Below are 14,428 nucleotides of genomic sequence, written 5' to 3' on the forward strand. Positions count from 1 at the left end.
AAGATTTTTGCAGCCGGCCTGAGCAAATAAGCACAGAATTGATCCAAGCAAAGAAGCAACAGTAATTGACTCATTTTAATACAGCCCATGTAAAACACTAAAGCAACACAAATAACTTAGTTGGCTTCGTTTGAATGCACATGCACAGTACATATGTTTGCCTTTGATAACCAAGCAGCTCTCAACAATTAGCATAAGCCCATTTTTTTTCCAGTGTGTGAGTTGGCCACAAGAGGAAGCTGGTGCAGGTCATTCTTTGGCATCCTTTTATGCAGTTCAAAAAAAAATATCAACAGCACATTAAGAGGATTTGTTAACATATAGGCATAATGCAAATGTTTGCATTTGGCAACCTGTTTCAAAGCCCAAGAAACAAAAGCAACATCATTTTGCACCTGATCATTCATTTATTCATTTATATTCTGAGTCAACTTGGTGTACATAGATAGTATTCACTTCCCCACAGTGGGATGGATTGGGCTGAGGGACAGTGACTGGTCCAAATTCACTTCTGAGCTTTTGTGGTTCAGGGTGAACATCATCCTACCTTCCCAGTCCTAATCCTTAATCACCTTAATCACAATATACACTGGCTCTCTATGGCAAGCAACTATTGTTTATATATCAGGCACATTTTTGCATTTGGCAATCTGCTCAAAAAACCAAATACGACACACTAAAATCCCACAGTGTTACATCTGAACTCTTGATTTGTAGACCCCACAATGCTTAAGTAGCTAGTTTAAAACATATTATTTTTCAGTACTAACTCTACAGAGTGGGATGGAAGAGGAGGCCACCCGATTAGGCAACTGTTGGCTTGACCCTAAAGTTTGGTCTCTCGGTCCTTCTATGATCTCTAACTTGTGTTTTATTTTGAAAGGCAGCAATCCAGAATAATTGTCAGCACTGAAGACATGCTGAATTGACTCTGTAGTTCTGCATCTCTCCTGGTCCCTTCAATTAGCATCAGCACATGGCAACCAAGACTGAATGCCTGCCTGCTGTTTTTTTGGCTAATGCAGTCTCCATGGCTTGAAGGATTGAAAAAAAAAGCAAAACCCCAATTTGTAGGATGCTGGAAGACTCAAAAGAATATGTAACAAAAGACCATTTTTTGGCATCAAACTCTGGAACTTGGAGAGAGCTCTGGATATTCAAAACAGCTATTCTGAGCTCAGAACATTTGAAGGCCAGAAGATTTTGCACAAGCTTATTAAGGAATGATATAATAATTAATATAGCTGAAATATGTTGAAGCAAGCAAAACAATACATTAAATTAAAAAGGGTATTAAGACATGAATAATAAGGAGGTATATTTGAAAGACTGTAGACTCCATAGTTGGACCCTGAGCTACATATATTCTTTCTATTGAATTTAGAAGATTATCATAATTGATTGGAGGAGTTGGAAAGCATTTTAATTTTTCTTTATTTCATTGTTGTTTTAACCTGTACCTCTGCTGACTTTCCCCTTTGGTACCAATCAGCATTGGTGTGTATGTCGATCTTCATGCATTGCACAATGTGACTCTTGGCCTCAAATAGCTGCCCAGTCTTACGTTACTGGGGGGGGGGGGGAAAACTTGGTACACTGTTGATTAGAGATATTCCTCAAACTATTTTAAATTCCAGATTAATAGTGAGAACTTTGTCTGTTCAGCCGGCTGCGTTAAGGAAATGAAAATTCATCTCAGTGTTTAAATGTAGTGACAGTCAGTTCATCTCATTCAAAATTTTGACATGACATGCTGATTGTCCCCGAGTCACTTTAAGGAGCGGTATGACTTTAAGCAATGATGACACAGGGAGGAGGGAGGAATTGCAGAGGAACTTCCTCTAATGACTTCCAGAATTCAGTCATTTATGTTTAGTGAACCGAATAGGTTCTAGCATTACCAGAAGCATCTCAATTCTTCCTGGCAGGGGCTCAGCATGACTACGAAGCTGCCCTTGCGAGAAGAATTTGAGACCTGGACCTCTCTGCAGGTGGCTGATCTTCTAAGACAGGTACTGAGCTGTTCTAAGATTCTAGCTGACTAATGGTCCAGAGTAGATCCAGTTTGTTTCTTTATTTCTACTTCTGGTTTCACTCCAAGGAGTAATAAGAGGCAAGCTTTTAGACGCAACTGAGAGCAGAAAATGCCAGCAGCATTCTTTTTGTACTAATCTCTTAATAAATGTATAATCTATTTATTAGACTTGGAAAGTTGGGCATCTTCCAAGAATTCACTACCAGGCATAGGGGTATATATTGTATCCAGACTTCATTGTGTCTAGTAGAAACCCACTGAAATGAAGGGATGATGGATTCAGTTAGTTAGAACTGAGTCAGCTAAGTGTTTCTTTCTGTTCATTCAAGAAAGGTCCTGTCTGCACCAGAGTTAAACTTACCAAAATTAAGAAAGAGAGCAAAAAAGATGACAGTGCTGGTTCTGGGGGATGAGAGGGAGAAGACAGAAATGAGGAAGGGGCACAAGAGATCTGAATAGGTATGAGAAGTTGGAACCTCTAGGGCAGGGGTAGGCAACCTCGGCTCTTTTATGACTCATGGACTTCAACTCCCAGAATTCCTGAGCCAGCATGGCTGGCTGGCTGGCTGGCTCAGGAATTCTGGGAGTTGAAGTCCATGAGTCATAAAAGAGCCGAGGTTGCCTACCCCTGCTCTAGGGACTCGTGTGAATTCCTGAAAGTTGTCCCAAAGGTGCTTTTTCAAAACGCAACTGGACTTTGTTTTTGCTTGAGGACGTTTTGCTTCTCATCCAGGAAGCTTCTTCAGTTGAGACATTTTGTCAGAACTGAGGAAGCTTCTTGGATGAGAAGCAAAACATCTTCAAGGAAAAACAAAAGTCCAGTTGCTTTTTGAAAAAGCACCTTTAGGACAACCATGACCTGGATGACTGAGAATCTCCACAGACATCCTGAACGTTATCATAATCCCATAATCCCACAATCCTAGAAACCTCTTTGTAATTCAAGTCTAGCTGTAATTTGGGAAACACTAGTTCAGCTTTCCTGAGCCAAGCATGGCTCAAATGTATTCGGACTCCAGTTCCCCAAATTCCCAGTCAGTACAGCCAATGTCTATAGTCATTGGAAACTAAGGAATGATGGAGAATACTGGACAAAATTAACTCAAAGCATCTGAAATATCAGGATGGGTCAAAGGATAAATCAGATGTACTTTTCAGTGTGGGGTCTCTAGGAACACAAAGCAGTTTCAGTTTTCCACACTAAGCATCAGAATGCATTGAAATTGAGCATCTTATCAATTCAATTAAATCCATAAAGTTAACTGTTGGATTAATAAATCTTTGATAAAGTCTTGTTATTGGGATTTGAGAAATGCTATTAAAGGAGTGGTAATCATGCTTAAAAATGCATTGTTTCCTCAAAATTATATTACATTTTACCATATCATTGGACATATTAAAGGTAAAAGGTAAAGGTTCCCCCGCACATGCATGCTAGTCGTTTCCGACTCTAGGGGCCAGTGCTCATCTCTGTTTCAAAGCCGAAGAGCCAGCGCTTGTCCGAGGACGTCTCCGTGGTCATGTGGCCGGCATGACTGGACGCCAAAGGCGCACGGAACACTGTTACCTTCCCACCGGAGTGGTCCCTATTTTTCTACTTGCATTTTTACGTGCTTTCAAACTGCTAGGTTGACAGAAGCTGGGACGAGTAACAGGCGCTCACTCTGTTACGCGGCCCTCGGGATTCGACCCGCCAAACTGCCGACCTTCTGATCGACAAGCTCAGCGTCCTAACCCACTGAGCCACCACGTCCCTTTCTGGATATATTAAAATCAAGAGAAAAATAAAACAAATCAATATAAAGACAAAGAGACATATATTTAAGCACTACTGAAAATTGTCTGAAGATTACCAGAACCTGTTTGGGGAGGTCTCTAAACTTATAAACATCCATCATCAGTAAAATTAAATATATACAAGCAATTAAAAGTCCATAGGGTACGTGTTATTTTACTCCCTGTAGCAAAACCATTTTCAACTATATTGGACTGAATCCAGTCACAAAACAGAAAAGGCATTAAAATCAATAGGACTAATTCAGTCATGACTAAATAAAATTAAGCTTTCTTTATTTCAAAGCTATTAAATATGACTAAGCCTATATACAGCGTATGATCTACTTCTCTGTTCCAAACATGAATTAAAGGCATCTTTGTGCAAACATCATCATTTTATTTACGTCCCAGTAGATACTAACCTTGTTAGTCAAAGAATAGCATAATTAATATTTTAGTGTGATATCCAATGGCACAGGTCCATGGAATGTTGTTATATTTTCACATGCGCTACACAACGGATATTTCTCTGTATTGCTGTTTTAATATGCTCCAATGGGGAGAACAACAGCTCTGTCTTTGCAGAAACTTATTTAGAACAATAGCTTCACAGCAGTACTGGCAATTCTTAGTAAATTTAAACGATGCTTGAACAGAAGATCAAATTGGATCATACAAAAGTCTGATATGTAAAACACCAGGAATTCAAAGCATTTTGAGCTCAAAAAAATAATGTCAGCTTCAAAATAATTGTCCTAAAAGTTCCAAAAGCTTGAAATTGAAAAATTGCACTCTGTCTTACATAAGGTCTATTTTATTCTGTCCCAGCACTGAAAACCAGAAGCTAAAGGGGAAACCCTTAAGTAGGATATAAATGAAATCCAGTTCATTGCCTAGCAACTAGCACTGAGATGCAGACTCCCTTTGATGCTAGAGATAGTAACAGCTTTCACTGAAAGTAAAAATTGATAGCTGTATCCTCCGTTACTTCCTTGTGACCACTCTTAAAATTTGTGACATTGAATTCCATAGATTACAATCTAAATCAGAGGTGGGGAACTAGGGCCCCTTTATGACTTGTGGACTTCAACTCCCAGAATTCCTGAGCCACCCATGTTGTTGTTCACAGTTTTTGAAGTCCACAGGAGTTGAAGTCCAGGGGATGGTGGCCATAGTTTTCCACCACAATCCAAATGAACATTGATTGATTGATTGATTGATTGGTTGGTTGGTTGATTGATTGATTGATTGATTGATTGTTACCTTCATTGCAAAATCCAGGATTATAATATCAGAATGTGAAAAGTCCTGATCTACTTTTCCCCTACCAAGTTTATATGACTCAGTTGCATTTCCTTTACCTCATGTTTTTCTGTGTTTACAAAAAAAAATGGCTCCTCTCCTGCATTCTCATCAGTTTTGCAATTTCCTTTTTGAAGTGTGGCAGGCCCATTTTTTAAGGGCAGTCACACCCTAGATTTCCATAAATACTTTATAATATTGATAGATCAAGATTAAGAAGATAGGAGGGAGGAGATAAGAGCTTTCTAATCTGAAATGGATTTGGTGCTGGGCTTCTTTAAGAGTTGCAATCACACTTAATCAGGCAAGTGAGATGTGAACACCAGTATTATATTCCTCACAAGTACAGATCATGTATTACTTATGCTCTCATCTTCTTTCTCTTCCTTTAATTCGGGCCTTTTTGTTTTCTGCCTGCACATCATCCTTGAGGTTTTCTCAAGAGATGTGGCCTATATTTTCAGGAAGATTCTCATGAACCCAAATTTTAATTTATCGGAAATAGCCTCACACAAATTTTAGGAACGAGGAGAAATGAAATCACACACATCTTTCATTAAGCAGTATTTTCATGTCTGAGCTAGAAAGTCAAGATAGCAGGCATAGGGGCACCACACGAATCAAGAAGTCCTGGGCTATTCTTCATGTCTCATTTTAAGGGTTCATAGGGATGTAGGTTGTCATATTGCATCATTTCGGGCAACTTTTTACTGAATCAGCTTTTTTGTGAAAAGGCTAGCTTAGCTCCAAGAACATCTGTACGCTAGGTGGTTTCATATATGCAATCCCATTGCTACCAGGGAGATTCCTCTGGATATAATTTCTATCAGGCCTTGCATCAGTTTCCCAGCTAGAAGTTGTAGGTTTTTATGGTTTCTGACTCTTCATTGAAAGTTTCAATCTCATCCGATGTAATCAAAATACACCAACAATAAGATAGCCAAATAAACAATAAAATAATCACAGAGACATTATTAGATAGAATGCACCATATAACAAAGTTTCCCTGCTTCAGTATAGATATGCATTGCCATCCCTTCTACCATTCTCAGACTTGAACTGAACTAGTTCCATATCATAACAAACATCTATATCTGGGTCAGAATTAAAGATATATTGCAGGAGTGCATCAAGGCAATTTAGCCAAGCTAGCTTTCCTATCCCAACAGATAGTCCTAGGACTCAAGAGCCCTAACTGGCCAGTCCTTCCTCTAAACATATTGATAAATGTTCTCTTCTGTTTGTTCTGTATTCTTTAGTATTTATTGTCGTACTCCACAGTAGGTTGATCTGAATTAGTTGCATCAGAAGTATGCAATATTAATAAATTGACCAGAATCATGTAAGTTCTCTTCTTCTAAGAATGTTGCAATCATCCAAATCTGCTTGTTCTAAAAAAAGCCACATCCTGACTCGTTTAATAAAAATTAAATAAATTACAATTAAATTAAAATCAAGGAACTATGTGGTGTAATAGGAAATAGAGAATGGATTAAATAGGTGAAAGAGAGGAAGAAAATACAAAGCCAATAGACTGTCTTGTTAGCTGGTCAGCACCATTTCTACTCCCCATTCAGCATCATTTGCTATCTTGATAATGAGTGTAAAAGTAATCTGAAATATAGCTGCACATTTACAGATGTGTGAGTAATCTTGAGTATGTCTATGTGTAGAAGATGCTTATCTTCTCCCTTTGTATAATCCATTGCATGTCTCCATTTAAAAAAATAACCTTTACAGTTCTGATACATTTAAGTTTGCTTTTGTCCAATTTGCTGAATGTTTGCACTACTGAATTTTCCATAACTGCTAACTTCCTCTTTAAGAACTAGACATGCAAAGCAGGCGGGGCAGTTGCAAGGGAGACAACCAGGCACCAAATAGTTATGTAGAAAAAGTACTAATATGTTATAAACATTTGAAATAAATCCTCAAGTGGCCTGCCACCACATGAAGAAACTTGTGCTAAATTTATGTTCTCTTTGCAGGTGTACCCTCCTCTAATCTCTTCACACATGCAATGCAAGCCATAGCATCTTTGGGTGCGGCAGGATGTCCATAGGACAGGGCCTCCCAAACTTTTTCCTTCATTAACCAAAACTGTTCATCAGAACGTCCTTTTTACCTAGCTAAAACAGTTTAAGTCAAGATAAATGCCCCAGTTGTGATTGGGTAATGGATTTTTGGGTTGTTAGCCAAAGAAAACTCAGTTTTACTCAATTTTGGTAATTTACCCAGGTTTGAAAAGCAGTACCATAAGAAAACTTGAAGTCCAGCTTCCGTTCCCACATGAACAGGAGATAGTCATAGGTTGGATGAGCTGCCCAGAAGCTTGAATGAAACAAGGACTTAGACTCCTCCTTAAGGCAGGGGTCTCCAATCCTTTTGGCCAATAGCCATATCAGGAATGTAGAGAACATCTCTTGGGCATGTTGAAAAAAGGCCACCATAACAAGTCCATTTATCAGAATTGTAAACTATTACGCTTGCTACCTCCCTTCCCCTCTGCCTCCTTCACTCCATCTTTCACCTTACACTGTTTTAGACAAAGATGGGGCACTTCCAAAAAACCCACTTGACTGCAGCCAAGGAGCCTTTATATGTTTTTAAGGACAACAGGGGCTATATCTTTCAGTACAAATAATGGCGCAACTGCTATTTTGCATTATGCCATCCTTGCTACTTGGACTTTTAAGAAAGATTTATTTTATTTAAACTGGTGAACCAAACAGTAGAGACTGACAGGCCCCAAGGCAGGTGTTTGTGGACATTCTGGTTTCCATTGCAACCTCAGAGCCCAAATGTGATATATGTGGTGTCTTATATGTGAATCCAGTCCACTTGGATTTAGTCCACAAGCCATGGTTAAGCAAATAATTGCTAAATGTGCTACGTAAACAAATCCAAAAGGTTTTTTTTAAAATACCATTTATATCCCACCCTTCTCCAAAGACTCAGGGCGGCTTACAATCTAAGAAGCACAAATCAATGTGCTTAGCAATAGCCTTCATTCTATGTATATGCCTGCTTATTAGGGCTTTCAGCCTCCCCCAAGCGGCATTATTACAAAGTCAGCTTATTGTCCCCAACAATCTGGGTCCTCATTTTACCTACCTCGGAAGGATGGAAGGCTGAGTCAACCTTGAGCCTGGTGGGATGCGAACCTGCAATAATTGCAGGCAGCTGGTGTTACTTAAGGAGGCATTAGCCCACTGCTCCACCAAGGCTCTTAAAGGTTGAGTCTAGAAGACTGGTTGGCTAGTTGGTTGGTTAGTTGGTTCATTCATTCATTCATTCATTCATTCATTCATTCATTCTGTGCCATCAAGTTATTTTTACTCCTAGCAACCACATAGACAGATAGAAGATACACCGAGTTATTATACAGAGATTTCTAAAAGTTCAAGCTATGAACAGATTGTCAATGCAAATGCTCTAACTTAGAATTTGCACCAACATCAACAGGATAACTTCATGACACATTTTTCATCATTGGATCTGTTGGTTCCCCCCCACACACACACACTCTGCGTATGTCCATGGAAGGCAATATTGTTGTTTCAAATGCTTCGTTTAAAAATGTAAATTATAGAATGTAGTATCACCTTCCCCCTCTTCCTTTTTTCCAGTCTGGGATGCATGACTGCGCCAGAATAGTGGAAAAATTAAATATAGATGGAACTCGATTTTTGGTAAGTTATTTTAAATGTTTCCATTTAAATGAATCTAGATCGTGGATATGTACAATAGTTGCACAAATATGTATAAAATAGGCAATGTTTCTGTACTGATAGCATCTCATAATATAATATGACACAGGCAAAATATTCGTAGGAGAGCAATATAAACCAAAGTTATCAAGTATCTTTTTAACACTTAAGCCAGGAAGGTATCTAGAAATTGCTGATGCAACTTTCAACAGCATGTCCAGGGGTGAGAACAGCTGGAAGTTACCATGGGAATCACCAGCCAACACCTGGAAGCCACCGATTTATGAAGCCTTTGACTATAACTTCAGTCTTATGGAGATAGAGTCAACTTTGATATAGTTATGCATACTCATAAGAATTTTTCATATCGCTAGATTAATGTACCCTATGTTGATCTTAAATTGAGCAGCAGATTATTCCTAGAGACTAGGTATCTGGTGATTACAGGTAGTCCTCAACTTACAACCACAATTGAGGCCAACATTTATGTTGTTAAGTGAGAAATTTGTTAAGGGAGCTTTGTCCCATTTTACGATTTTTCTCACTACATTTGTTAAGTGAATCACTGCAGTTCCTAAATTAGCAACACGACTGTTAAGTTAATCTAATTTCCCCATTGACTTTGCTCGTCAGAAAGTCACAAAAGGGGATCGCATGACTCTGGGACATTGCAAGCATCATAAATGTGAACTACTTGTCAAGCGTTCGAATGTAAAGCACGTAATCATGTGCCATTCTAACTTCAAAAGGTCACTAAATGAACTGTTGTAAGTCGAGGACTACCTGTATTACACCAATGTGCTACCATCAGGACTGTTTTCACTTTCACTGGACCGGGTATAGCTATTGATGCCATAGTGACATGACAGAGTAGAGAGATCCTCATCATAGTAACTATACAATCAATATATTAGATTCCATGACATATACCGGTAATTAATTCATTGGCTTTCTACTGCACCACTTTCTCTACTCTACTACAGACTGAATAAGGCTCAGATTGTCATGGTAACTATTTCTCCACCTTTCACCACTCTTCCATGCCCAGCCTATAAGAAGAGGTGCAGTACCATTTGATTCCAGCTGCTCCCCTGAATAGAGTTTGGTGTTCTGCACCTCAGTCATCCTGAGTCTCCCTTAGTCAGAAGCATTCAGTAGATGCAGTCCCAAACACTGGACTCAAAACAATTTTGCAGACTAAGAGATTGTGCAACTGTGTATTGTGTTTTGATGATGAAATGTGAGTACAAACTATCCGCCATTAACGTTTAAATTTTAAAAACCATAATCTATGTTAGGAAGATCTCCTAAAGCATGTTCCAAGATAGACTGCAATGATTTGGAATGCCAAATTAATTTTTTCTTGGCCCCCTTAGAACTTGAAAATGCTACACTAAGCCATCACTGTTGAAGGAAGAACATTCAGTAACTGAACAATGATATTGCAAACAATTGACGTGGTTGAGCTTCATGTGTCAAACCCTGGATGTCAACTGGAAATGAGCCATATAATGTATGTTATACATACATAATGTATAACCCATAGAAGTCACATAACATGCCTTAAAAAAAGATCAAAATATCTTTAGGATTCCAGGATTCCTGCTAACAGTCACAGTCTTTGTCATAGGTTTTAGCAGTGGAGGTATAGTCTGGTTTTCACATATGGCAATTGACATACAGAAACCAAGACTTTCAACCTTTTCTACTATATACATTGAAACTATTTACAACAGATATATAAAACATTATCTTCCCTTTTACCCAATATTAGTTTCTCTCCCAGAGCTACTCCCTTTCAGCATTCCTTGCCAATGGGACTTCATTTCCTTTCCTTTCCCTTCACTCCATCTCCTCCCCTCATTTCTGGGACTATTGAAGAGATGAAACAAAAGGAATATTCTGGATTTACAACCAAAGCATGGCCTGCACACTCATCTCCTTTTCTTGGATCTGCTAGCCAATCATCTTCTCTGTTGGGGAAGAACCTCTCTCAGAATTCTCTGCCCAGTCCTTCTCCAGAGACCAGGGCTTCTTCCTCCTTCCCATCTTGTCTTTTGTGAAGATGTTGTCTCTCTAGGACTTCACTTCTCTTCTTCCAAGGAAGCCAGACCTGGACCTGTCTTCTCCCCCTCCGACCGTCTAGGAATCAACAACTGCTCTGCATTCTCACATAAATTTACTTTTCAATTTTTCTCTCCAGACACTCCATTTTACACAATCTTTTTCTCTTTTCTTTTTCTCTTCTTCTTCTCTTTCTCTCCAGTTATTGCCCCCTGGGCTGTAATCCCCAGCATGCTGGACCAAAGGGGTTGCTGTCTCTATCTCTCTCCACAACAGCTCTGTCTAGCAGCAGGCAGCTTATCAGCCCTCACAACAACCCAGCTGCCTTTCAGGGCTAGAAGAACAGATCTTCTTCTCCCCTTTTCTCTTCCATTTGCCAACTCACACCACCACAACAGCAGCCATATGAGGCCATTAAAATCCACATGTCATGGTCTTCCACAAAGTTTCCTTCCACGTCCTTAAAAATTAGACGGATTGCTTATGGATATTCTGCTATTACCTGCTTCCTGATCAGTTGCCATAAGATAAAACAATATTCATGTGAAATGGGATCTGCAGCCAGAATGATATAAAGAGAAAGAGAAATGTCTCTGGCCATGCAGAATTCTGGGTTATTTCATTTCTATCTTGTTTGCAGGGTATGGGAGTTGTTGGAAGCAATTTCTGGTTAGCCTGATTTTTCAGGTTTGATAGAGAAATTTTGTCAAAACCCAGAATATTATTCTTGGTGGCCATTGGAGATAATAGTTGGACAATCTTCTTTAAGTCTATAATTCTTGATCTGTTTAAGCTAGCAGAATTCAATGATGCTTCTGAATAGACATGTATAGAATACGTTCATGCTTCTAAGATTTTGAACTGGGCAAAAACAAACACACAAAATATACTCTATGCATAGAAAGACCAGCCTCATTTATCAAACCAAATCATAGTATGGTGACTTGGTTTTATAGATGTTTAAACTGTGATTTGATGCCAGGTGTGAACAGATATTCCTAGATTACATCATTCTTACCTGCAGGATAAGAATGAAAGAAAAAAGTTTTACCCAAGAGAGTTAATAAGAGAAAGGGCTGTTTACACAACTTTGTCACTAAGTGTCTTGTGTTCAATTTCATAGGACTAAGCAGTATACAAATGTAGGTTAAAAAAATTGCATGATAAGTGAATGTGCGCACTAAGTATTATGTGTAACTTATGGCTTGTTTAAAAATCATGCTTTAAAATTTCCTTAGCATTATGTGTGAATGGGACCACCAACAATCACAAGAGGAAAGATATCTAATATATCATCTGACATGTCTAGAACTGGAAAGCTGTGAAGTAGAATCAGTACAAGATTTATTTTTTGGACTTCTTAGATTATTGCTTTAATACCAGGTTCACACATGAAGTGTCAAACTGATTAAACTGACTTATTGCTACTCATGATTATGCACAGGAATATTCTTAAATAACAGTTCAGGAGTTAAATAAAGGCCGACATTGTTCAAGGGAGGGGGCAGATGTGGTCAGATTGTGGCTACATAGGGATTCTAGGCTGATCCCTCTTTTAACTCCACCCTCCACTTCTTCTCCTACATTTCATGAATTAATGTGGTTTTATTACTGAGTTTAAGTTTTCACATACTATTACTTTTATCTGGTTTATTTTGTGCTGAGGGGAATCTAGAAGGGGGAGTCAAAAAAAGTCAAGATGGCAGTCATCATGGTATGATGAAAGCCTCCCCTTTTTTCTTTTCTTTTTCTTTTTTTTGCATGCTTCAAATATATGATGGAGATGAAAAGAGGCAGAGCTTCAATTGTGTGATGGCAGCTGCTCTCCTGACTTCTTGGTCTTTCCTTGCAGATGCTGTTGGCCAGTTTGGTTATGTGATTGGATTTTATTATTATTATTATTTTATTCCCAGCAGATCCATGGCTGGGATTTGGCAATATTTAATTTAGTTAATATTTTTATTTCTCCTGCATTTCACCATCACCAAAACAAATCCTGACTGCTTTGGAAAGCCAGTGGAAACTGTTGGCTTCTTAATTTTCACAGCAAAAGCTCCCAAAACTCTGCTATTTGCAGACTGTTTCTCTTTCCTCATAGACAGAGAAGGTCCATATGACCGTGTAAGAATCTTCCCTGTATTCCTGAACAGACAAGCAAATTTATCACTAGCAGGGGTTTCTTTATTAAACATTCTATCTGCTGAAGCAGAAGTGTGCCATTTGAAGTGGAACATAAAATGGATCTGATTTACATCAATCTGCGCATTCATAAAGCTGACCCTAATTGGAGGAGGCTCATTTAGATTACTTTTTTTATCTTCCTTCTAGTAGTTTTAAGATGAGTCTTACTTTCCACCCCCATTTATGAAAGCATCACTTAAAATCAGTTCCGAGAAAGTTTTGCACAACAACCTGATCTTTCTTATTTGCAGCCTGGAGCTAATTTGACAGGCTGTCAAGCTTACTCTCTTTTTGAATAAGGGAAAAAAAACTAAAGAATGCTCTTATGTGAATCTAAAATGATTCCCAAAGGCAACAAGAATCAAGATGCCAAAACACAGTTGTTTTCAAAATTCTCTAATGAGCTTACTCGCCAAGTGTGGGACTGAAACAAAACCAGGATTTAGTGAAGGCAGTAAAGTTAGATGCATTGGGGTCTGCAGGAACAATCGCCCTATACTGGGGGATTAATTTTTAGAGAAGGAAATAAGGAGATCAGGTTCATGATAGCCAACTATCATGAGTTTTCTTTAGCAAGATTTATTTTATTTTTATTTATTTTTTATTTTAATTCCATTTATATCCCGCCCTTCTCCAAAGACTCAGAGCGGCTTACAAGCTTAGCAGTAGCCTTCATTCTATGTATATGCCTGCTTATTAGGGCTTTCACACACACCCCAAGCAGCATTATTACAAAGTCAGCTTAATTGCCCCCAACAATCTGGGTCCTCATTTTACCTACCTCGGAAGGATGGAAGGCTGAGTCAACCTTGAGCCTGGTGGGATGCGAACCTGCACTAATTGCAGGCAGCTGGTGTTACTTAACAAAGGTTGAAGAAATCTCAGGAGCTGGATTCCTTTCACTTTAGTAGCAAATTTATCTCTTAACTTGTTAAAGCCGAGACCATTTTCATTTTTAACTAACAGCTTCTCTGTGAACCTTGAGGAGGCCGTTCTTTCCTTGGAAAGCTCACGAATGTGCAGGTAGTCAAGATATGAATCTGAAGTCATAAAGACACAACAACTAAGGTAGTGAATGAGAGAGAAGCCACTGTGGCTGCTACACCACTTCCTTTCCTGCTACTGCTCCCAGATTAGCCATTGCTTAAGTTAGTAGTCACATTGCTATGTGACCTATCTTCCCCTTTTTCCTCTCCTCAATCAGGGAAGGAAATTTCAAGGTGACTGAAGAGATGAGGGAAACCCTTATACAGCTCTGGCTGTTGCTGAGGTGATGGTAGAGAAGTCACAAAAAAGAAAAGAAAAGAAATATTTCTCTCAGAGCAAGAAAACAAAATAGGGCACCCATGAAAGCAATGAA

The 14,428-nt window shown here is 38.8% G+C and overlaps 1 long non-coding RNA gene across 1 annotated transcript; it reads left to right on the top strand.

Annotated features, from left to right (window-relative positions):
* Positions 1–1,883: 1,883 nt before the first annotated feature.
* Positions 1,884–10,257, top strand: LOC308668763. Its single transcript, XR_014026588.1, has 3 exons — positions 1,884–2,012; positions 8,743–8,805; positions 10,200–10,257. It is a non-coding gene; the product is annotated as an uncharacterized lncRNA (long non-coding RNA).
* Positions 10,258–14,428: the final 4,171 nt, after the last annotated feature.

The sequence above is a fragment of the Vipera berus genome (genome assembly GCF_964194415.1).
Source record: "Vipera berus genome assembly, chromosome: 5".
Classification (NCBI taxonomy): domain Eukaryota; kingdom Metazoa; phylum Chordata; class Lepidosauria; order Squamata; family Viperidae; genus Vipera; species Vipera berus.